Below are 24,414 nucleotides of genomic sequence, written 5' to 3' on the forward strand. Positions count from 1 at the left end.
CAATCATTTTCATTAACAAGTGCCTCTAAAATGCTGCTGCTACAGAAAAATATTTCAACCTGTCAAGGGCTTTCTTCCCTTCCTCCCTCCTGCACCCAATTAAGGCTTCTCCTGCAGTTATTCCACTGTCTACAGAAGGCTGAGCCTTTTTCAGACACGTCCTTCCCTGTGGAGAACTGCCATTTACTTGCAGCTCTGAGACACCAAACCACAACAACTCCTATTTAAAAGCTGTGAAAACCCTTTTGGAGGCAGAACTAGGGAAAACACAGCCCAGCAAACCAGTTGTTCTGTCACATATTGATGGGATAAAGCTGCATAAAAATTTGTTAAAAAAAAAAAAATTACTGGGACCAAATTCATGTAACTTGTTGAATCAAATGCTAATAAATAGATATTAATACACAACAAGCTCCCAGTAAAGACAATGAGCTAATGTCTTGTTTTCAAGTGAAACTGAGTCCCAAGAAGCACTTTCCTAAATATGTGAAAAGTGAATCAGAGGAGTGTTTTCAATGTAGATTCATTCAAAACTGCCTTCTAACTTCTGCTTTGCTTGTTTATTTACAGGTGCCTCACTCAGTGGTTCTTGATCCCTCAGCAATGCCATTATGCTTTTGAAACAACTTGGGAATTAAGAAAAGATTTTTTGGGCAGTGCAAACCCATGGAAGTTTGCAAAACTTGGTTCCACCAGCTGTCATCTCCCTCCCTCGCCCCCAGCTTACATGGTCAAAATGTTAAATTAATTGAGAATTCATAATTTCCAGTTTAACAATTTCAGTGATTCTCTCAAACACTGCAAAACCACTGAAACCTCACAAACGTTCCCTTGGGTCCAACAAATTCTCCTCACACCATCTTTCCTCTGGCTCTTCACCAGACCTTAGCCCCAGTGGGGATATTTGGGGTCAGCATCTCCACACAAATGAGGAAGGAGATGCTGAGGAACAAATCCTGGCTGTCCCTGAGACCAAAGGAGAGCAAACCCAGCCTTGCCCTTTATTCCAGCCCCTGTACAGAGCCAGGGTCTGCCCCAAGCCAGAAAACTTCATGTGGTCTCCTTGTGTGATTTCCCATCCTAGGTGAGGCTCTGTGAATGTGGAGGTGAAGCAATACTGATATAAAACTACTGGAAGAGCTGATTTAATATTTCCATTACTGTGAGTGAGATAATAACTTTCTTCTGGGTAGGGAAAGGAAGAGGAAAGGGCAATGCTGGGGTTGACTCTGTGACTGCTTTGTACATGTTTTAGCAGGGCCTGCTGTGATGGGACAAGGGGCAATTGTTTTTAATTTAAAGGAGGTCAATTCAGAGAAGATATAAGGAATAAGTTTTTTACAATGAGGCTGGTGAGGCACTGGCTCAGGCTGCCCAGAGAGGTGATGGATGCCCCATCCCTGGAAGTGTTCAAGGTCAGATTGGATGGGGCTCTGAGCAACTTCATCTGGTGGAAGATGTCTCTAGTCACAGCAGAGAGCTTGGACTAAATGTCCTTTAAAGATTTCTTTAAGCCTAAACAATTCTATGATTCTGTATTTTTAAAAAATAATTTTATATTTGTATAAGCAGCTCTGGAACTCTTCCTGTCCCATCTCTCATTGTTCACAAAGTTCACAAAGTACAGAGCACCGAGAGCAGTGTCCTTATGCATAATGGAAATCAGGCATGAATAGGAAAAAGACAGGTTTGTCTTCTTTGTTAACAATCTGCCTCTCCCCCTTAGACGCAAGATGTCAGCTAGATAATTTATTAGAAAATATCACCATAGTGTAATACAGTATGTATTGTCCTTTGGGGGTTGAAAATCAAATATCCACTTGTCACTGGAAGGGCTGATTTAATTGATACACATAACGATTCACCTGATGACTTTAAATGTTTAAAGCTGTGCGGGCTGGATTTTTCACAGCAAGAAGAGGTGGGGTTTAACCCAGATAACTGGGAGCAATCACCAGAGTGGCATACAAAGGTTCATGAGCTTCAGACCCCAAACACCCCAAAACCCACTCAGACAGTCCCTGCAGCCTCTGGCACCTGCTTGCCAGCCCATGGGATGCCCCAAATCAGCACCAGCTCCAGCTGGGAAGTGTCAGGCCCTGAGCAATTCCTCCTCAGCCCCACGGCCAGGGAAACAAGGGCCACGCTCCTGAAACCTGAGATTTCAGCAAAACCCAGAGGATTCTGAGCCCAACCAAGACCTCCCACAGCGGGCTGTGTGCTCTGCACCAGTAGGGAATTTTGGCTTGGGGAGGAGGGATGGGGGGGTTTGGGTTTTAATGAGTTATTTCCTAATTTCCCAATAACTACTTTGTCATTCTGGTGGCAAAGACACAGAGCCAAAAGCACAGATCAGCTTTGCCAGGGTAACCAGACCTCCCAAAGCAGAGTGTGCCTGCTTGGTTTGTCCTGTAACCCAGGGAGCATCAAGAGACAGAGAGCCCAGCAAAGGGTTCAGGGTTCCTATTTCCAGGGATCCACTAATTCCCCAGGGACAAGGTGGATGGGGGGAGGAAGCTGTGATGAAAAGATTTTCATGAGCAGGTGTTTTCCTGCCAGCAAGAAGAGCCTGAACTGGAAAAACTCCTTCCTTTATGCCAATGGCAGGTATAAAATAAATAATCCTGGGTTTCACCTGCAGAGCTGGAGACTAGCAGAGCCAGAGCCTTGATTTGGTGTCCGACCAGCTCAAAGGCTGTATTTAGCAGAGTCAGCCAAACCAATACCTGAAACTTCCTTAAAAATGTGTATTTCAGTTAATCAAAATTAGGCTGCATGTTTCTGTCAGTGTCAGTAAGTTGTTTTGATTGTGGAAATATTTGGTTTTAAAACAAAATTAAAAATCCACACAAGTGGATTTTTAAATAAGCTTTTTTTTTAAAGAAGCTTTTTTTTCAGATGGAAGTGACCTTCATTTTGTAGTTTGTGCTTAAAAAAAATCCCAAATATTTCATTTTGAATATATAAAACCTTAGACTTGTTTAAAAACAGTGTAAGGCATTTTTATATAAGGGAAAGAACAGAAAACCCAAACAAATCCATTTCACAGTAACCCACAATGAAATGTATTGCCAGTTTTTCATTTGGCCAGTGACCTTGAAAATCATAACTCCAGTTTAGGGTCTGTCTGTCTCTCCTCTAAGTGACAGCCAATGAATCAGATATGTGTCCTGGCACAGAATTAGAACTACATCCTTTTGATATTACAACTTTTACAGACATTACTTATACAAGCTCTCATTCTTTTGCTTCTTGAGGTAGTAATTTTTCTGATGGTGTTGTTTCAAACCCGTTCTGTTACCAGCTCCAGTGTTTAACTGGTGCTCTGTGTTTAAGGAGGGAACCCAGCTGTATTGTTGGGCTTTTTTTACAATCCCTTTCCAGGCTGCATCTGCACTGCTAATGAATAGTGACATCAAACACATAAATTAGACTGTAGGCTGAAGATAATTAAATTGAGAAAGTTGACAAAAATAAACTGTATCAACTAAATCCCCATTTGCAAATGATTGCATGCAGTCTTCAAGGCTTCAGCAGAACAATGGATGCAAGGGGAGGAATACAGCAAGGTTTAAATTTCACAGGGATAATTTGATATTCTATCTGCGCTGTGAGCAAGTCATGTTGCATCAGATCAAATCCCGATTTCATTTCATTGTGAAAAAAATCTATTGTTGCCACTCTTTCCCCTACTTCTTCATTATGAGGATGTAATTTATCGAAGCACCCCTGAGAGCTTGCAGCAGGGAATGGCTGTAGCTTTATATATTTCAAATAGCTTCTTTGTTGCAGAGTGCTGGTTGTTAATAGGAAGATAATGAAAATATGGAAATTAAATTAATTTGGTGCCAGGGCTGAAAAGAATACTCTTTAATTTGCAGTACAGCAAGGTTATGAACAAAATTTGAAGAAAGAAAAAGGAAATGTGACTGCTGCATTTTTCCAGGGAAGCTGGTAGGGTGGGGATTATCTTGCATTATCCTGAGCTTGGAGAGAAATCAAGTGTTTTGCATATTGCTTACTAATGGTGAGGATCTAGTTTTGGATAGCATGGGAAAAAATGTTACTTAAACAGCATGATGTGGGAAGGCAAGATATTGATCAGTGACACTCCAAGGAGGGAAACCAAAGTTTGAGTCAATAAAAAGCAAAAGAAGTGCATGGATTGCCCTAAACCCCAGCAAGATTTATTACCTCTATGAAGCATAAATTCTAATTAAAGGCAAAGTCCTTTCTGGCTTTTTCAGACTACACCTAATTAGCCCAGGGAATTTAAAATTCATTATTGGTGCCAGATACTAGTTTCTGAATTGAGAAGAACTTTGCAAGAGTGTGTGGAGTTTTATTTCTGGGTGAGAGCAGCAGTGAAAGAGCAAGCACATCCCATGGGATACATTGGGGGATCAGCAATTCCTGCTGCTCAAGGCCACTGCAGGTGGATGCCAGCCTACACTCAAATTTCCTTCACTGGGAAGGCAAGAGCTCAATTCCAGCAAGTCAGCCAAGCCCTGCATGAGCCTGCTCCCATTGCAACGCTTTGGATGCTCTAAGAGTCCAACAAACTCAGATTAACCCCATGATGAAGATTGAAACAAACCAACTCACCCCCACAGACATCAAAGCACTTTCCTTGCTTCCCCAGTATGATCACACTGCTCGTTGAGGTGCTTAGCACAACATTTCCCTCACCCTCTGATTAAATAAATATCCTAACGGGTCTTGGAGAGAGATATGACACACCAGCTTGCATCCTTTATGGATCTGGCAGGCAGTTTAACAGAGTGCTAAGTGAAACACTAATCACTCAGGCAGACAAAACACTACTGCTATCCAAAATCGTGTTTTTCTCACTGTAGACACAAACCAGCTATATTAAACCTGTAAATATGATGTGATCAATGATGCTGTGGCTTCATGTCTGCTCCCTGCTCCTGCCTGTTGGGGCACCTGTGGGTGCAGCTCCTCACCTTAGGCTTATTTGGTGTCTTCTGCTGCTGTCACCTGGCATGAGTCTGAATTCCCCACTTACCTGGATTTATAGCCCTCACATGCACCCATACCTTTTATATAGTCAAACATAAACGTGCCAGGGTTTCTAAAGCTGGATCAGACTGTCCAAACAACTGCCTCGCAAAGATTTCTTCCCACCATTCCAGAAAATGAGAAATGCAGCAGATTAAGCTTGACAGCTTTTTCTTTCAAGTATGATTTCTCTATCTTGTCTTCCCCACAGGCTTCCAAGAAGCAATGCATAAATATGAATAATAAAAAAATCTCTAAACTATGCCAACAGAACAAAAGGAATATGGAGATGATAAACCATTGTACTTCAGAAGGAAAGCCAATGACTTCTGGCCAAGTTTTCAACAGGGCAACAAACAGAGCAATTTGTTTCAGAGCTTCAAAGGGGACATGAGCTCATCTCAAAAAGCTGGCCTGGAGGTGAGGAAGAAATCCCCTCTTCCCTTATGGGCACCCAACACCATCCACGAGCACATCTGGGACTTCCCATGGTTGAGGCAGGATGAAGCAGCAGATGGATCCACGTGAGCACAGGTGTGATTATTCCTGTTGGCAGCAGGGGTGGAAGGGCAGGATAGAGAGCTGAGCTGCCTTTCTCCAGAGGGCAAGGACACGGCAGCCCCAGGCAGCAGGAATCTGTCACCACCTTCAGGCACCGACCCAGGCACTCGATGGGACAAGAAGCTGAAAAGTGAAATCAAAGCAATCAGCAATTAGTGACTTTGCTAAACTTGGCCAGGATTACAGAGCTCGTTCTTTCCTGATCAGCCACAGAAACAGCAGGACCACAAGTGGTAAACACAACTCTGTGGAAAGGGTACAAACAGCTACGAAAATACTGCAGCAGTTTTTTTGTTGTGTTTTTATTCCTTTCTCTTTCCATTATTTTCATCCTCATTTCTCAGAATCTTCTTCAGAATAGTTTTGATGTGAAGCAAGCATTGGCAGGAGCTCCTCTGTACTTTTTCATTCCCTTCATGTGGAAGAGCTGCTTGTACAAACTTCATTACACATTGGTGGAACAATCCCAGCCTTTGCGGACCAGAGAGAACCAGTGAAATCTTGACTCCATCAAAACTAATTGCAAAACACTTGTTGCTGAAATAAATCCTGGGCCTATACCAAAAGTTAAAATAAATTAAAATTATGGCAGGCAGAAATCTCATGTCTGGGGAACATCACATATCAGGAGAAAACCATCCAAGGGTACTACGAATATGAACATTACTGTCACGATCATTATAATGAGAGAGGGAGATTCTGATTTTCTGAAATCAGGCAAAGATATATATCTGGTTAGCATACTCCTGACTGCAGTACGATATATTTCAACACTGTGGTTGCAAAATAATCTTTATTTTTTTTCCATGGGAGATTGCTCAAACCGCGATAATGCGTTTTTCCAAATTAAAGAGATAACTTTACAGACTGCTGGGTAATAAAGTACGAATAAACACGGAAGACATACCTTATTAAAAAATTAGCTTGTCATTTTTCAGGCTCTTCTTTTGATTTGCAAGTTAATAAAAACCACAGCCAGTTGCCATAGGGAGGATAATTAATTATCCATCTATAAAATTAATGTGGGGGGGTGAGGAGGCTTTCATTTGAAATATTCATAGCACATATATTCAAGCAGTAGAAAGGGTGTTAGAATTCTCCCACACAGTCTGACAAGTAAACCTAAACAAGTGTAATTTGAGTGGGTTTTTGACTGAAGAACAGATCTGATGGTGCTAAAAGGTGGTCAAAAAATGACTCAATTTACCAGCTCTCCTGCTAAATGTAGCACATGTGTCTTCCTCTGGAAGGACAAAGAATTGCAGGGCTGGATTCAGACAATGAGCTCTGCAAGCTGCAATCCCTGTTCTCCACCAGGAGTTTGAATGGGGCCAGTGCCAAGTCTGCCTGCAGCGCATCCAGAACCATCTGAGAAAGCTCCTGCTGCTCACACGGACACCCCAGCATCAGCTGCACCCAGAAAACTCCCTGGGAGCTGACTCCAAACACAGCTGGGCGAGCACAAGGCTCTCAGAAATGGGTCTGGGCACCAAGTCAAGAAAATCTCCGAGGTGCATCCCAAAGATCAGCTGAAGAGAGGTCAGAGAGAGAGCTCAGTTCCCAGCCCAGTGTTGAGTTTCCCACCCAGGCAAACCAGGAAGCCAGAAAAAAAATTAATAAGAGGAGATAATGTCCCCAAATGCTGTGTGAATATTTTAAAACTGAATATTTATTCCAAAGTGAATTAAGGCAATTTTAACTTTGCATGAATGCTTCCCCCCAGAAGGTTTGAATAATCCATTAATGTAGTTACTTACTTAATTTGAATCATTTTCTCTGTATCCTTTTCAGAATGTTACCATGTCTTTAAATTTGCTCTAATGCTGCTTGTGAGGAAGAGGATAGCTGTGGGGCAGTTCTTGTGGCTGAATGTATTCCCACATCTCCTAAAAAACTGAATAAAAGACATATATACCTAGCTCATTATCTCATAGGACAGCAAAAATATGCTAAATAAGTAGCTTATTTCTGAATTCTTATTTGGACCAAATTTATGATGTTAAAATAATGAATATGAATATTCTTTATCTAGAATATAAAATTATTCAGATATTATTGTTACTAATTTTGTGTCACCATCACACAACCATCACACCAACCCTGGCCTGAAAGAGGTGGTGACCATTTCAAGGGGCAAGAGATGACAGGAATGTGCAGAAAGAGGAAGAAGTGAGGAAGTGGTGAGATCAAGATGAGGACTGTGGCATGCACTTTCCACAGACCCAATGATTATCATCAGGCAATGGGGTAAAAAGAATAGACTCCAAGACTGATAATGGCACTTCTTGAGGAGGGGGATGATGGTGGCTTTCCTCCAGGAGTGGAGGATTGCCTGAGAGAAAGGAGCAGAAATGTGTGATTGAAAATGTAATGAGCAGGTGATGAAGGGCAGCATTATGGGCTGATTGGAGGCAGGAACTTTGATCCTGTTTGATACAGACTGCAAGATAAGTGGGGAAGAGTCTGTGAAAGCTCTGGGAAATGAAGAAAAGCCATTTGGAGGATTAGAGAGGGAGGAATGAGCACATAGGTAGCACAGGCACTGTGATATATTCAGGTCCTATAGCTGAGCCACACGGCACCTGTCAAAGAGGAAAAATGATGTTGCTGAAATGAAATAAAAGCTACCACCTGGACATGAGTTTTATTTAAATCAGCAGATAGAACAGACTGCTGCCTCAAATATTACACAGGACCTAGACAAGAAGTGGATGTAAGACTTTCAAACCTGCAGGAATCTAAACACTGCCTGGATGGGAGACATCTGCAATGAGCAAAAGCAGGATGGTGATGCTTCAACCATAAAGGCATTTGGGACTGTGAGTTCAGAAAACTTCAACAACCCTGATCTGATGTCTAGACATTCCCAAGGAGCTGTTGGAGGCCCATGTTTGAGTTTGGCAGGGAGGGCTGCAGAAGGCATTTGGAGGAGCTGTCACACAGAGACAGCAGCACCATCGTGTCCTCGCTTCCCTTGCGTGGCCACAGAGCTGCCTGTGCCCAGACTGAAGCAGCCTGAGCTGCTCTTCTCCCCATCATGTTTTCAAACTGTCAGGGCTTCACTTTGACAAACATTCCAGTGGGAATAGCATCACGGTGTCTCACAGGAAGAATAACTGCAATCATCTGTGAAGTGCCTTAGAAAAAAAAATAAAATACAAAGCTCCACTGCACTGTTTGGGCTCCTTCTGGAGAGGACATCAACTGCAGTAAGAGTGTTATTAATTATGGCTCATAAAAGGAGGAGAACTACTCTGGATGATAAAATGTGGGGGTTTTTTTCCTGGGGTCTAATAATTTCACACTATTTTAAAAGTAAATAAAGGAGGCTGCCATTCTGAGAAAGAAGCCACAGTTTATTGCCCTAATTAAGCCTCTATTTATCACAAAACTCCTGGTTCACCCTCCCCTCAACACTAAAATTATGTTATAAATAAGGATCTGAAGATCCAAATCCCACTTAACTCAGCAGTGATTCATTTTGCTAAGCTACTGTTACCTGAGGGTAGACATATTTTAAACCACACTGAAATAATTACTCGGTCCTTGTGGTGTTTCCTGAAGTTGAAAGCAAAACATAAAAGTTGACATTTGCTCTACAGCAGGACAGGTAAGAGCCCACCACTGTTCCTACAGGAGTCAGCTTCTTAAGTGAGAAATTCTCATGAATCAGGAGCTGCTTAGGCAGGTTAAGTGAAGCAGAAGAGAAAAATTGTGTGTTCCATCACAGATTCAATGGGTGACAGTGTCCAGCCTAGAAAATACATTGCCCTGGGGATGTTTCCTGTGACAATCTCCATTTGTGCCTCTAAAAGGGCCTCTATTCATTTACCAAAAACATTTCTGAGCAATACCTCATCCCTGATTGTTAAGGTGGCATTTACAAAATGCCACAAGTCCTGGATGAAATGTGTCAGGATGACAGCTTCACAGATGGAAATCTCCTTTTCTGACCCTTAAGATTCACATAATCTGGAAAACAAAGATATTAAGATGATGAGGATTTGGAAGTTTAAGTACCTGATTTGCAAGCACAATTAGGTATTTACATTTCAGAATTTCGCAGAATTTCAGCCTGCAGACAAAGATAGGAGCAGAAAGAAAGGCCTTGTGAAGACAGATAACAGGAGGCTAAAATTTGTGCCACTATTTGGCAAGATTATCAGAATCCTCTGCCCAGAACAGCCCTCACATCAACATTTTCTCCTGCTACCTCTGAAATCCATGGCCAGCTACTTCTATCAATATTTTTCCCAGCTGACAGTTGTTAGATCCAGCTCAGGAAAAAATTCATCATTAATAACGTTGCCTGTGATTGCTCTTTAATTTTTTGTGCAATAGCTTTTCCCATTTTCCCAGATTCTTCCAGCAATGATGAGGCTGGAGATGCCCAGCCTGCAGTGACCAGGGCCCTGCGATATGAACCTGCTCCCCTGAGAAATAAAAAGGTGAAAACAATGCAGTTCACATGGACAGCATCACAAACCACATTGCTCATCTGCTGCTCCTCTCACCACCATGAAAGATACTCCAAAGACACAGGGAAGGTTCATTATCAAGCACTGCATGGATGAAAAAACCCAGAAGCACACAGTTCATCAGCTTACACTGGGAGCAAATAGAGGTCTTCCAATATCTGCCTCAGCTACTCAATCAACAAAGGATTTGCTTTAAAAAAAAAAATTAATTTGCAGGACACTGTTATATTGTCCTGCAAGGACACAGTTTTGCTCTGCTGGATTATGGGGTGGCTGTCCTTGCTCACTCACCCCTCACAGCAATACACACTCACCTTCTCCTGGCAGTAACTCAGCAAGACAGGCCCATATTGAACTCTGGCTAAGCCAGACAAGAAGAAATGGAAACATTACACTGTGTTTTCTGAACAAATTAAAATTTCACTCCTGTTTCTCCGAAAGCCTGAACACCAACTACTCCATTCACTCTGCCCTGCATGGGTAATGGGTATGGGTATGGGTAGATGGGAGCAGCAAATCACAGTATCCCTCAAATGGGATGGATGCTCAGCACTGCAGAGCTGAAGCATTTAATTCCCCATCCACAGACAGACAGATCCAACCCTTCCCACCTTCACCTCCTCAGCAGAAGGGACCAAAAGAGTCTCACACTGAACCATGGCTTACTCTCCTGACTCAAGAAACATGCAATGAACCATGCCATTGACTCACAAATATCTACAGGGACTTGCCAAGCAGTGATTTGGCTGGGGTGTATCTAAAAATCTAAGTCCATAATTCAATATTTAACCTGGCCGAGGAACAGCTCAAAAATATTCCTCCCATGGAGGCCCAAAACATACATGCTGTTAAATCTAAAAATGGCATTCCCCTGGATTTTGTTTCATGACTGACAGATGCTGTTCATCCTTCCAGTTCTAGTAGCCAGAAAGGGTTATAAAAAGATGACTAAAAAAAGATGAGAAATTGGCAGAATAAAGCCTGGTGAGAGTTACCTGTTTGTCTTGCATGGGTGAAGACATGGCTGAATTATTATAAACCTCTCTATTTTTGATATTTCTATATTACATTCTAAAGGCTTTCAATTTCAAACCATTTTTAAGGTTTTTAATTATTATTATTATTACTATTAAAATAAATAGACCTGTAGTTGAGAAAATCCCTCTAAGAGTAATACCTCCAGCGTTCAATCAGATTTTAAGTTCTGTAATTGGCCAAATGAAAATAAATCACATCTTTATTTCAGCATTGCACTCTCTGAGACAATAATTCATGCATGGGTTTAATCCTAAAATAATAGAGTTGTATGTGACCAAAACAGTGTAATTATGTATCAAAAAACACTATGGAGAAAAATGAGATTCCACAGTAAACATGGTTCCTACATACACCCACCCCACAGAAAATATCCATAAAAATAATAACAATTTTTTGTATAGGAAAAGATTACCTTGGATAAACTGGCTTTAAAAAAATCCTCAGTCCTCAAGACTTCCAGAAATCTTGCAGATTTTTTCTGAAAACTAAATACCCACTTCATTTCATGACAGGCACTAACAAGCTTGATTTCCTTCTTTATAAGTGTCATCAAACCCAGAAATATTGATTTCCAGTTTGGACAACCGGTGTCAGATACAGCACTGTACTTTCATGTAAAATTCATCACAGAAATCCTTGCAGCCTTCTCATTAAGGTCTGTATATATCTGCCTGCTAATAAGTGAAATTACTTATCTCCCTCAGAAATATAAATAGTTGTTGACTAAACATCAGCTTTTAGTAATCAAATGCAAATAATCTCTCCTCAATATGAAAATTGTTTCTGACGTGAAGTAATGTATGAATCAGGCTCCTCCAAATGAGCATTTTTGCACTCCAATTCAACATGGAGAAGTTATGCTCGTGTGGTTTGCTGCACACACAGTAATTACACCTGCAGTAACTCTCCCATTGGGTCTGAAATCATCTTTTCTTTGAGGGTTTATGTCCACAACCACATGGAAAAGTCAGATGATCCCAGAGCTTTAGTTTTTTGATCACACATTTTGGGTGCCCCATCCCTGGAATTGTTCAAGGCCTCCCTGAATGGGGCTCTGAGCAGCCTGGGTTAGTGGAATGTGTCTCTGCTCATAGCAGGGGAGGTAGAACCAGATTATTTTTAATGCCCTCTCCAACCTATTTTTAATTAGCTTAATAATTAATGAACCTACTTTAAAATTATGTTCCAAGGGTTTAAGCCAAAGAGGAGGGAATCAGAGAGGCAGAGTTAGCTTCTGGAGGAATTGCCAAGCCAAAAATGTAACTGTCTCTCTTGCCATCTGCTCTGAGAATGCAAAAAAAAGCAGCTCAAGCATGAAAAGAGCAACAAGAATTCCTTTCCAAGAGCAGCAAATAAGACACCCTCAAAGCACCCACACCCAGAAAAGCATCTGTGTAAACCCTTCATTCTTTGTGAATCTGCATTGCTTTCCAGTCCATATTCTGGCTTTCATGTACTGCACTGACATCCCAGGCTCTCCCAGTGCATTGTCCTGCAATTTCAGGTATCTCCTTCAGAGCTGTGCATCCAGAGCATCTCAGCATGGATAAAAGGGACAGTGCATTATTTTAGTTCCTTTGGTGACTGGGCTCTTCTATTTACTCAGACTTTTACCTTCCCATACAGAAGTGGTGAATATTTGACAGATATTTATGAATAATTTTAAGATCTTCAGATAAAAATTACAATACAGGTGCATGTTGTTATTTCTCATAATTAGAGCAAAGGGTTCCAAGAGTTTCTAGGGTCTAAAACAGCTGCTAATGACCTCTGGCAAACCACTCATATTTGCTGGTTTCCACACATACAACTTAACATGATCCAGAGTTTTAAGAGAGAGGTAGAAAGTGGAACCAATAAGTAACAAATATCTCAGTAAAATCTTCCTGAAAGTAGACAAGACATAAGGAAAACTAAATTATTTGAGACCATGAAATAGCTGGGAAAATTGTGAGATGATTCAAAAAGAGATTTAAAACCTAGATATAATTCCTGACTGATAGATCATCATTTGTTTCATCATTGGAAAATTCCAGAAGGAAAGAGGCTCAGCACTCGTGAAGGAATGGGAACACCTCAGTTTGCTACAGAAAGCTGATGTGAAATGGTTCACACAGATGTGTTAGCAGATACAGGTTTGCATCAAGACAACATCTCTGAATGCATGATCTCACTGCTATAAAATGATCTTGCAATCGAGGGAGGGAGAGGGAACAGGGAGGAAGGATGACTGCAGATTATCTCATGGAGATGCTCAGAAATACTAATCAGGTTCAGCTGCCTCACCAACCACTCTGGTTTGCACAAGAGAGTTTGCTCAGTACATTAAAAAAAACCCATATAACCAGAGGGGAATCAAATGAAGAGAAATTAAATTAGAACTGGAGCAAAGGGAGATGTGTCCAGCCACAAGAGAGTCCACCACACAAGACATTTTGCAGAGTCAAAGAGGCAAGTGGACTGTGTGAGACAGCAGGAGATAGGATCATGAAACCATCAGCAATTGTGTGCAGGTGCAGGATTAGGTAACCACCAGCAGTTGCACATAGCTGCAGGGAGAGGCTCTTTGTTCCCTAAATTACCTGTGGTACCCATTGTCTTTGGGATGAACTTGGCTAGAGACCCAGAGAATGCAGGAGATGCCATCTCAGCTAAATGAAGAGATCCTGTCTGTTTTCCAGTAGCTTGTGTATAAAACAAGTGGCTGCTATTCCATGGACTCACTCCTCTCAAGACTCTGATCAAACCCTAAAGCATTTCTGGAAGAGAAAAAAGAGATTTAAAAAGCATAGATAGTTCCAATAAAATCCCATGCCATCCAAAAATGTAGGTGCCCATTCCCTGCTGGTAGGCTGAGAGTCAATGAGGCAGCTGAGTTAAGGTTTAATGATAAAAACTCTCGTGAGTACCTGGACACAAGACACAGAGAAGATGGATTTTAAAAGGAGTTTCATTCAAGAAGGAACTGGAATTTATCTTGCAGTTTCTCCCCGAAAATGTTGTTTCTAATCATTATTGAATAACTCAAAGGCCAACAGTGAAATCTGTTTTGTGAGCTCAGAGTTGTTTGCCACAAGCTGAAGTTAAAACAATTTGTGACAGAAGCAGCATTGTTATATCAACAGCCTAACAGGGTTTTATTAACACATACACAACCTCATTACAGCCTGAATCAATCTCAGCTCAATCAGATATTGCATATTTTATAAGACCGACCATCACAGAGAGATCACCCAGACAGCCTGAGCAGAGCAAGCAATAGGGCAGGCTTACAGGACTGTCATGGGATTACTTTCAAAGAAATAACCCTAAAAGCTTGAGGGACTACTTCACACCCAAATCCCAGTGTGGAACACCATAAATTCCTTCTCTCAGCTCCATTTTCAACCTAACCTCATAAATCAAAGACAGCCAAAGAAGCAGTGCCACACATTCTCTCCCTGCATCACTCCACACTATTCCAGGATTCGGGCATGCAGATTTTTTTCCAATTACCATTAATACATTTATCGTTGCTAAATTTTGGCAGGGTTTGTCAGTTTGGGGTTTTCTTTTTGGTTTTGTTGTCTTGTTTCTTTTTTTTTAATTCTTATCTGGAACTTGTTGTCTTAATTACCACTTTAGCTACTGCCTGAGAGGGCCATCAGAATATGCAAGTTCCCAAAGCCAGCTCCCTGTTTTGCAGGTCACTCAGCCAAGTTTTGGCCACAAACCCAAGTCCCTGCATGGCTGGGTTATTCTCCCCTTTTTTGCTCCTCTCTCCAAGCACTTCCCAGATGAGAAGAGAAGCTTATCCAGGAGATCTTTCCATGAGGTCCCTCCACCCAGTTCTTCCCTCCAGCTAGGGCAAACTGCAGTCTGGTGCCAAAACCAGCAAGATGCAGCATGTGTGAAAGCACTGTTTATTTTCTAGGGGAATAACTGCAACCTGTCTCCTCATTTCCACCCTCCTAAAGGCTACAGACACCCCAAGCACCAACTCATGCATTTCCAACTGCACTGAACTCTGCTGAAGGAGCCCACAAGAGGGTTCTGGGGATGGATGTACACAAGGAGAGCTGGAGTCCACTGAAAATATCTGCAGGGAACTGAAAATTTGATTTTTGTAGTGAACTCTTTAGGAAATAACCATCTAGCACTCACTCACGGCTATGTCAAAAGACAGATGGCCCATACCAGAGCTGCAAAACATTTTCTCTGTGAACATTTATGCTGTAAAGCCTTGGCTGTTTATTGTAGAGGTTAATGAAGCTGTGAAGAGAACATGGTCTTGCTGAGATTATTGCTTCTGGGCAGCACAGAGCACCAGCCATTCTTAACCCAAACGAAAGGCATGACAAATAGACCAATTAAAAGTGTTTCCAAACAAGCTCTGAGACACAGGGCAGCTGTAACGTGACTATTTTTTCTAATCCCCCTATCCTACAAGCACTATCTAATTGCAGTGCCCAGTAGCCTCTGAATTCAGCACCCTCAAAAAGATTTGCAGTGCATTGCTCGTAAATCAACCCACTCACATGATCCAGGCTCATGGAGTAACAAAAAATCCCCATCAGAGCAAATTTGCTGCTTTTTTATTTATTTCTTGCTTCAACAGCCAAAGATTATTTCTGAATGCTGTCTGGGAAAAGCACAAGTATTCAGAAAAGTGCTGCTTATCCAGTCCCCTTGGTAGCTCAATATTTTTCTTGAACCATCACAAAAGCTTTTTATCCTGCAGAGAGAGTCCACATGCATTCATGGCTGTTCACATATATACACACACTGCTTGGGAAACTCTCCCATAAATGTTTTCTCTGCTTTGACATAATATCATACAAATGTACATCATAAAATTCTCTCTGAGGGAGAAGTTTTGTTCTCAGGTATGTACTTTGCCTTAGTCTGTCTGGATGCAGAGAAAATCCATAAAAGAATGGGACCAGATACAACCTCTATTTATAACAATCATGGGTTTATGGTTAAACAAGCAGAGAAAAGAAAAAAGAAATAAAAGGTTTTCTTTCTTAATCTTCAGTAATCATTCATATCCCTTTACAGATTCTTACCTAGAGGAGTAGAACAGGCACCTTTAGGACTCAGCAGAATAGGGGCCTCTGCTAGGTGCAGAAATTGGAGCTATGCCTGAAACTACCTCATTCCCACCATCCCAGAATTACAGACTAAACTCTAAATAGGTGTTGGTCAGTGAAAGGCAGGAAACTACATTCTCACCCTTGCAGTGGGTTCTACCTACTATTGGGGGACCATCAAGCACAATAAAATGCTTCCAACTCTTGGCTGGCTTTTTTTTTTCCTTAACTATTCATTGTTTTGCATCTATTTTGCAAGAATGGGCTGCTCCAGATCTCACTGGAGAAGTGGAGCAGTGTTGCAGATATCTTTTTATGAAAAATCCTTTCCTTAGGATTTTTCCTCCTGAGAAGCTGAGAGGCCTCAGGAACAAAATGCAAACAATGATTATCTGCTGCTGTGGAATGCAACAGGTGCATCTGTGATTGGTCTCATGGAGTTATTTCTAATTAATGGCCAACCACAGCCCAGCTGGCTCAGGCTCTCTGTCCAAGCCACAAGCCTTTGTTATCAATCCTTTCTATTCTATTCTTAGCTACCCTTCTGATGAAACATTTTCTTCTATTCTTTTAGTATAGTTTTAATGTAATATATATCACAAAATAATAAATCAAGCCTTCTGAAACATGGAGTCAAATGCTCATCTCTTCCCTCATCCAAGAACCCCTGTGAACACCATCACAGAGCAGAGCTCAACATTCCTATTTTCAAAACAGATATTAGCACTAAAAGAGGAACAGACCAACTTCACGAGGAGTTCCTGATGCTGCATGACCACACCTGAAAATCTTCAGGAAGGACTTGAGCCCAGGAATAACAGGCTTCAAGTGAAATCTGTGCCCTGGAACTTGCCTCAGACTCCATCAGTGTCTTTGAATCCAAATCCTGGGACTTTTTCAGTGATCAGGATGTTCATCAGTGACATCAGTTCAGGATGTCACTGAGTCTATCACTGGGATGTGCCTCTGTTCTCCTCAGCTCCCCTGCTGCTCTATTTATCTGTGCTGCTGCCACTCATTCAGGTGCCAGTTTGCTGGAACACGACTGACACAAACTGCACAGTTACCATTTTCTTTAAAGAGTCTTTCTTGAGCTGTGCTTTACTTCAGCATTCCTCCAGAGTGGCCTCAAATGATTGTGCTTTGCCACAGACTGGGAGACACTGCTAGGGGAATATCAAGAATGTGGAATTTAAACACCTGGTCTCCCCAATTCACTGATTAACCAGTCACAGAAAAATAAAACTGGCATCTGAGCTGCACACCGCCGTTGCTTTATGATATGTTTAACCCAAAACTCTCATTCCATTAATAGTATAACAAAGATCATCATTTGAGGAAGCTCCAAAGACAAAAGCTTGCTGGCTCTAGGTGCTAATGGATATTATTTCAATGAGAAAATTCGATAGCTATGTAGAGAAAACTAAATAAATATATACAGCATTGTATTCATTTTACATGGAGATTTTTCAAGGAAAAAAGTACCTTTTCTGGAGAGCATGTTGTTTTAGAGGTAGATTTTTCCATGAAAATATATTCCCTCCCTCTTCCTGGCTCTTCTCCTCAGATTTTCTGGTTTTCTTTGCCCAAAGGTGTTGGCTCCTTTTCTCTGGCTTGGCCCTCTATGGGTTTCAAGATTATTCCAAGTTGTTTTTACACAGCCTTCTGGATCATGTTAGGAAAAGGTGCTTTAAAAACATGTTAAAATAATGTTATTTTTAAACAGAGTTCAGGACTGACAAAGGCACTGGGCTGACTGATGATCCAATTTGTTTCCATTAGGAATACATTACCAGTGGGCCAGTCAAAAAGCATGTAGAAAATGTTTATTGACATTTCCATGTAAATATCTGTCATTAGCTTTTCTTTAATACAACCAGGCTCCAAACCACGTGCAGTTTGTAGTTCCTTCTCATTGAAGCAGTCATTTACTGTGCACCTTGCAGGTGTGTGGAGGAGCACCAGGGCCAGAGCCAAGCAGGAGAGGCTGCCAAGGAGCCCATTCCATTCCTTGCTGCACCAGGGATGGGAGCAAACCTGAGGAAAAACCCTCAGAAGAGTCTCCACACACACCTCTATGCTTTGCCCAAACTCATTTGGTGAGATTTCACTGAAACAGGAGCTGGATCATCTACAGGTCAAGTAAAGGATGAATTTGTGCCCTGCTGCCTCATGCTCAGGGGACAGCTTCACCTGCTTAGCCTCACATAGTTAAGCCATAATCAAATTTTGACAGGACAGGTTCAGGCATGAAGACACAGAGCAAGAGGAAATCCATCCACAAAGAGGGCAAATGCAAGCAAACAGAACAGCTCTCACCAGAGCAATGCCAAAGTGTCAACAGAATTCTGCCCAAACCATCCTTGGGTGCTCCTGAAAGCAAACTTGTTCTGCCATGAGTTTGGGCAGAGAGCAGCTCTCATGGCTCACAGCTGGGATGTGACTTCAGCTGGGTTCCAGAGACAAAAATGGCTCAACATTCCCTGAAAGCCAAGTCCCAGAAGGAGTTGGGCACGTTTCACCCACACACAATGGCCACAGCAGGACAACGCCTCTCTTGGCCATCAGCTCATCCCTGCAGCAGAGAGAAAAGCACAGAAAAGCACAGAAATCCCCTTCACACCCCTGGGTCGTTCAAGGGTGTGTTTGTTCCTGGTTTGACTCCTCTCCTTTCAGATTACACAAACCTGAACTTCCTGCCTGGCTGTGTGTTCAGTGTGTGTCACTGTGCCTTCATTGTTGTGAATTGTTTGCTGATTTCTGGGCAGCAGCCCCACTTTCCACACCACTGGGATTATGTAAAGGGGCAGGGATGATGCAGAGCCTTTGGTCATTCACTTCTCAACAGGAGAGCTCATTGATTTAACTACCAAAGTTTGCACTGTGCTGAGAGCTCTGAATTTCTCCATACCACAACTTCAAATTTTTATAAAGATTACTATCAGCATTGCTATTAAAACACAGTTTCTGCTCTCAGAAGAGGAGAAATCTGTCCTAACACAATAAACTACTGATTGTTTTGAAAGCTGGAGTTGAAAGATATAGCACTACTAGCCCCAGAACAAAACTTAGAGACCTAATAGTCACTGAATTTCACATGCCTCATACTGAGAAAAAAATATACTTTTTTCAAATAAAACTGGTCATTTTTAGAAAACAATTACAAAGAAACCAACACAGAGGGTAAGATTCATGCCATGTGCTGAAAAAGTGGCTTCTTGATATTTCCTGAAGTCTCTTCCACTTCCTGGCCCAAATTCCATCAGTTCCAGCTCCACCAGAAGAGATCCCCATCTCTCTCATTAAGTGGAAGCCATTGCCTTGTCTAGCTCTAAGATGGAGCCGATATAAGGCATGGTAAAAAAGAAGAGCATTCAGAATCTCCACTTCAAAATGTGATATAAGGAAGGAACAACAACATATCTCCAACAGACATTTTTTATGAAAAATCCTTTCTTTAGGATTTTTCCTCCTGAGAAGCTGAGAGACCTCAGGGACAAAATGTAAACATTGATTATCTGCTGCTGTGGAATGCAACAGGTGCATCTGTGATTGGATGTTTCTAATTAATGGCCAACCACAGCCCAGCCGGCTCAGACAGAGAGCTGAGCCACAAGCCTTTGTTATCATTCTTTCCTTTCCACTCTTAGCTAGCCTTCTGATGAAATCCTTTCTTCTATTCTTTTAGTATAGTTTTAATGTGATACATATCATAAAATAATAAATCAAGCCTTTTGAAACATGGAGTCAGATCCTCGTTTCTTCCCCAATCTGAAAACCCCTGTGAACACCATCACACATATCCAGCTACAATAAACCCAGAAAAATGTAGTCTCACTCCCACAAAACTCCTTTGAATTGTTTCAGCAATTTTAAAAGAGTAAAAAATTAAATAATGCAATTTTTTTAAATATTAATAACTACTGGGGGTATTTTTGAGTGCATTTGCCCCATGACATCCAAGGTGCAGCTCTGAGCCCCACAGCCCCAGCCAGCTCCCCTTGTTGTTCACAGAGTGCACAATCCCACACTGTCCAGCCAGCTGAGGACTCATTTTGGGCTCAGAGGCAGCTGGACTGCCAGAATCTCACACAATGCTTAGCAAGAAAACTTATTTCAGCTAATCAGTGCATCTGACAAACAGGAAAAGGGTCACAGCTCTGAGAAATGGGTTCCCAGTGCGTTCCCTTCACACACACAACCCTGCTCTCCCCAGCTGAACAGCTGGGAGCCAGCTGAAATATAAGAACCTCTCCCCTCCAGACTGGGCTCTCTATCTGGGGTTTAAGACAATTACACAGTTATTTGGTGTAAGAAAAGTCAGTCAAGGGGGAGACAAATTGTTTTATTTCTCACCCAGCCACATAATACATTTCTAGGAGTGCTAACTCATCTGTCTTCCCACTATTTTACTTTCATTATAAGGTTGGGAATGGGAAGTCATTTTTCACAAGGAGGATCTTTAACTGGTAAGAAATTAAACTGCCCAAACTGGAGCGTCCTGCAGAATGGAACATCTATTATCTGGGGCCCATGGCTTTGGTTGCACCTTATTTATCATCACAGAAGGTCCTGCTACAGAGCCAGCCTCACTCACCAAGCTCCCAAGACACAAAGACGAGTGAAAGACATGTGACAATGAGACAATAAGGTCCAAAAATCCAAAACCTCATTATAAAGTAAGGCAGTTGTGTGACGGTGTTCACAGGGGTCTCAGGTTGAGGGAAGAGATGAGGATCTGACTCCATGTTTCAGAAGACTTGATTTATTATTTTATGGTATATATTACATTAAAACTATACAAAAAGAATAAGGATTTCATCAGAAGGCTGGCTAAGAATAGAATAGCAAAGAATGATAACAAAGGTTTGTGGCTCGGCTCTCTGTCTGAGCCAGCTGGGCTGTGATTGGCCATTAATTAGAAACATCCAACATGAGACCAATCACAGATGCACCTGTTGCATTCCACAGCAGCAGATAATCATTTTTTACATTTTGTTCTTGAGGCCTCGCAGCTTCTCAGGAGGAAAAATCTTAAAGAAAGGATTTTTCATAAAAGATGCCTGCGACAGCAGTAGAGGATCCAAAACTGAGCAGCTGTGCTGAGAGAAACATGACTGTCTCCCAGAGCAACCCATCCTCCCAAGCTGAGTGGGCAGATCTGTCTTTCATCATGCCCAGCCTCTCCACCTCAGCACAGCCTCCATTCCATTGCTGCTGCCAAGCTCCTGTCCTGTCAGGAATAAACAACACATGGGCATCATCCCTTGTGACCAGTCCCAAGCAGATCAAAGCCATCAACGCTTCCACCACCACTTTCCTGCCCCAGCATGATGGTACATTTCACCATGATGACTGTCCCCATCACTGGTGAATGTCCCAGGCCCCCAGAGAACCTGAGCTGGAATGGGTCTAGCATCTTCTGCAGTGCAAATCCAAAATGCACAACTTAGTCTTGCCTAATTCTCCTTCTGGGGCTGCCCAGAAGGGACAGAACACCATTACATTTTTACTCCTAGTATGTAGGGAGCATTTCACTTTTTCTTGGCAATTTATCTATCTTTATTTATTTATTTTACTGCTTGTTACAGCAGGCAGCTGAGCTGTGCTTCATCCTCTCAGATGTTTAAAGCATGAGGTGGCTGCAGTGGTGTTTCTCATGGGTAACACTTGCTGCCATAATGTCATGCAGATCCCTGCACTCTGTTCCTGGTTGAAATAGAAAATTAGATTCTTAGGAAAAACAAACACATGAGGTATAAGCAATGTTTCCCTGTGAGGATATTGCCACTGTAACCAATTTGCTCTAACAGCAAACTTCAACCACTGGTAAAAAGTTGCAAAAATAATAATGATTTTTAAAACCACCCTCTTCAGCTGCTACCTGTGAATGTTTTGGGGGTTTTTACCCTTATAGGCAGTTTTCTGTTATGCTTTCAGACAGATAGCTCTGGTTTATTGATTTTCTCAAAAAGTTGATGTTAGTAATAATCTCAGGTTTCTCACTAGGGGATGAAATTTTAAGACTCATTCTTGTCACTTTTACTGCTACAGCTTCCTTTAAAGAGCAGGAAATCACTTCATCTGCGTGTTCCAGAGGCAAATATATTTCCAGTAGCTCTTTGCTTACATGTCATGCAAGCACATCTACCCTCCCACCCACCACAGATCGCTTATTTCCAGTCTCAGCTGAACACCCTAAAGAGCCCAGTGGTCCAGGGCTGCTCCTTTGCTGTTTAACAGGAGTTCAGTAACTGTCATCTACTATTTATGAGCCTAAAGCTCCAAATTAATTACTTCTAAACGCTATCATTGCAATCACGGAGAGTCCTCATAAGTAATTACATGGATTTTAGAGCACATGAAAGAGTAAAAAAACCCCTAGAAGTCAAACCTTTTTGCACCAAAAGGTTGCTTCTTTCTTTTTCCATAGCCAAAAGAATCCCAGAGAGAAAGCAGGCAGAATTATTGTGACCTTTCTGCCTCCTAACTTTTTAATTAGCAGAATTGCACAGCTATGGTTTAAAATACTGTCACCCTGAGACTGTGGTGATTGACTTTGACTTTACTGAACATGAAAGGTGTATTTACTATATAAATTGCAGGTCTGTGCACTTCTGAACGACACTTGCATTCATCTGAATGTCACACATCAGACCACCTTATAAACATGTTATTTAAGACTCACAGTATGCCAGCAAGCAGAGGCAAAGGTTGAAAACCTTCTCTACTGCAATTGTTTCAATTGCTGTCTTCATCCTCTATTTTACATCAGGAAAAAGTGGAAATTACAGAGCACCAAAGACTCAGGAGCAGAGTTCAGGGCTGTGAGAACAAAAAAAGTAATCAAGATAAAAACCAGGATATCTATTGCCAGGAAAATCTGGCTTAGAATAATGAGGAGAATTGTTTTCACAGCCCAAAGACTAACTTCCGAGAACAAATCTCAAATAAATTCACTGCTTTGTACAAAGGTTCATAGCTTACACACCTGCACACACCACGACAGCTTTTCTTTCAAAATATGCCTCAAATATGAGTCAAACACACTGCTCAGTAAAACAAGAGGCAGGTCTTGGCTTTGAGCTAGGACAGCCTTTTGTTAAAAACCTTTTCACATGTTGGTGCCCTGCTGAGAGAAGTAAATAACCAAGCACAGAGTTGAACACAATGAAATTTCCTCAATAATTCTATTTTTCACTCTGTCACCTTTTGGCCATTAAAATCAGTGTATACACACAAACAACCTGAATAAAACCCACAGGTGCAAAGCTCTGTTCCCAAACCCCTTGCCATGGGTGCCACCAGACCAGGCTGCCCCAAGCCCCACCCAACCTGGCCCTGAACCCTTCCAGGGATGAGGCATCCACAGCTGCTTTGGTGTTTCCAGTGCCTATCTAAGCTGTAAAATGAATATTCTTCAGGCAATGCTAATGGGTTCACTGAGAGACTTCACTCACAAACATTTCTCACACTGTCTCTGGTGCTCAGGCTAGCTTTGAGTTACTTCGTATATCAGCCAAAGCACAGGTATTGCCTTTGCTGGGGGGACTCATAAAATTCATTACCAGGACCTCGAGGATTTATTAGAATTTCTTTCATAAGGTCAAATCAATCAGAGAGATTTGTGTGAGTTTCACTGAGCAGCACTGAGCAGCAGTGTTGTGGCCCTGGCTCAGCTCCCCTTGCTAACACAACAGAAACCCAGTATCTGATCTTCCTAAAGGAACTGAGTCATGGTTTCAAAAACCCCATCCAAGCTTTACTGCTCACACCTGCACCGAGCACTCACAGGTGTGTTCTGCACACATACCTTTGCCATCTCCTCAGCATCTTACTCAACACACGTTTCCCAAAAGTACCCAGCTGGCACCAGCACGTTCCTTTGGAAGCCAGACCGTGCTGCCACGTGGAATCACTCCAGGGAAGAGCTTGTATCTGCTGAGAGCCTGACCTAGATGTACCTGCTTAACTTTGGGCACCTATAACTCTGTGTCTTCATTTGCAACAGCCTGATCTGTTAATTACATCCCTGTGCTCCAACCTCCTAGGAAAACTCATTTTTAGTTCTTTCCCACTAAGTGCATAATCAGGTCTTTTCCTCTGCTGCGCATAGGGATGGGTGGAGTGGGAGGAAGACTGAAAGAGGGGATGTATTTTTTTTATTTAATTTTTTTTAAGAGGTGTGATGTGATTTTTATTGTATGACTATTCACCTGCTTTCTGTGACCTCCTAAGCATAT

General features: G+C 41.9%; 1 long non-coding RNA gene across 2 annotated transcripts in view; it reads right to left on the reverse strand.

The window, feature by feature from the left end:
- Positions 1-334: 334 nt before the first annotated feature.
- The window catches only part of LOC102068866 (uncharacterized), an 87,385-nt gene continuing 63,305 nt past the window's right edge, over positions 335-24,414 (reverse strand). The window contains exons 3-6 of one of the 2 annotated variants that reach the window (XR_003379427.2): positions 13,682-13,858; positions 9,438-9,555; positions 7,341-7,477; positions 335-5,706 (exon numbers count right to left, since the gene is read on the reverse strand). This is a non-coding gene — a long non-coding RNA (uncharacterized LOC102068866). The remainder of the gene's footprint in view (positions 5,707-7,340; positions 7,478-9,437; positions 9,556-13,681; positions 13,859-24,414) is intronic. The other variant, XR_012582120.1, reaches the window with a different exon arrangement.

This window comes from Zonotrichia albicollis, chromosome 11, assembly GCF_047830755.1.
Source record: "Zonotrichia albicollis isolate bZonAlb1 chromosome 11, bZonAlb1.hap1, whole genome shotgun sequence".
Lineage (NCBI taxonomy): Eukaryota > Metazoa > Chordata > Aves > Passeriformes > Passerellidae > Zonotrichia > Zonotrichia albicollis.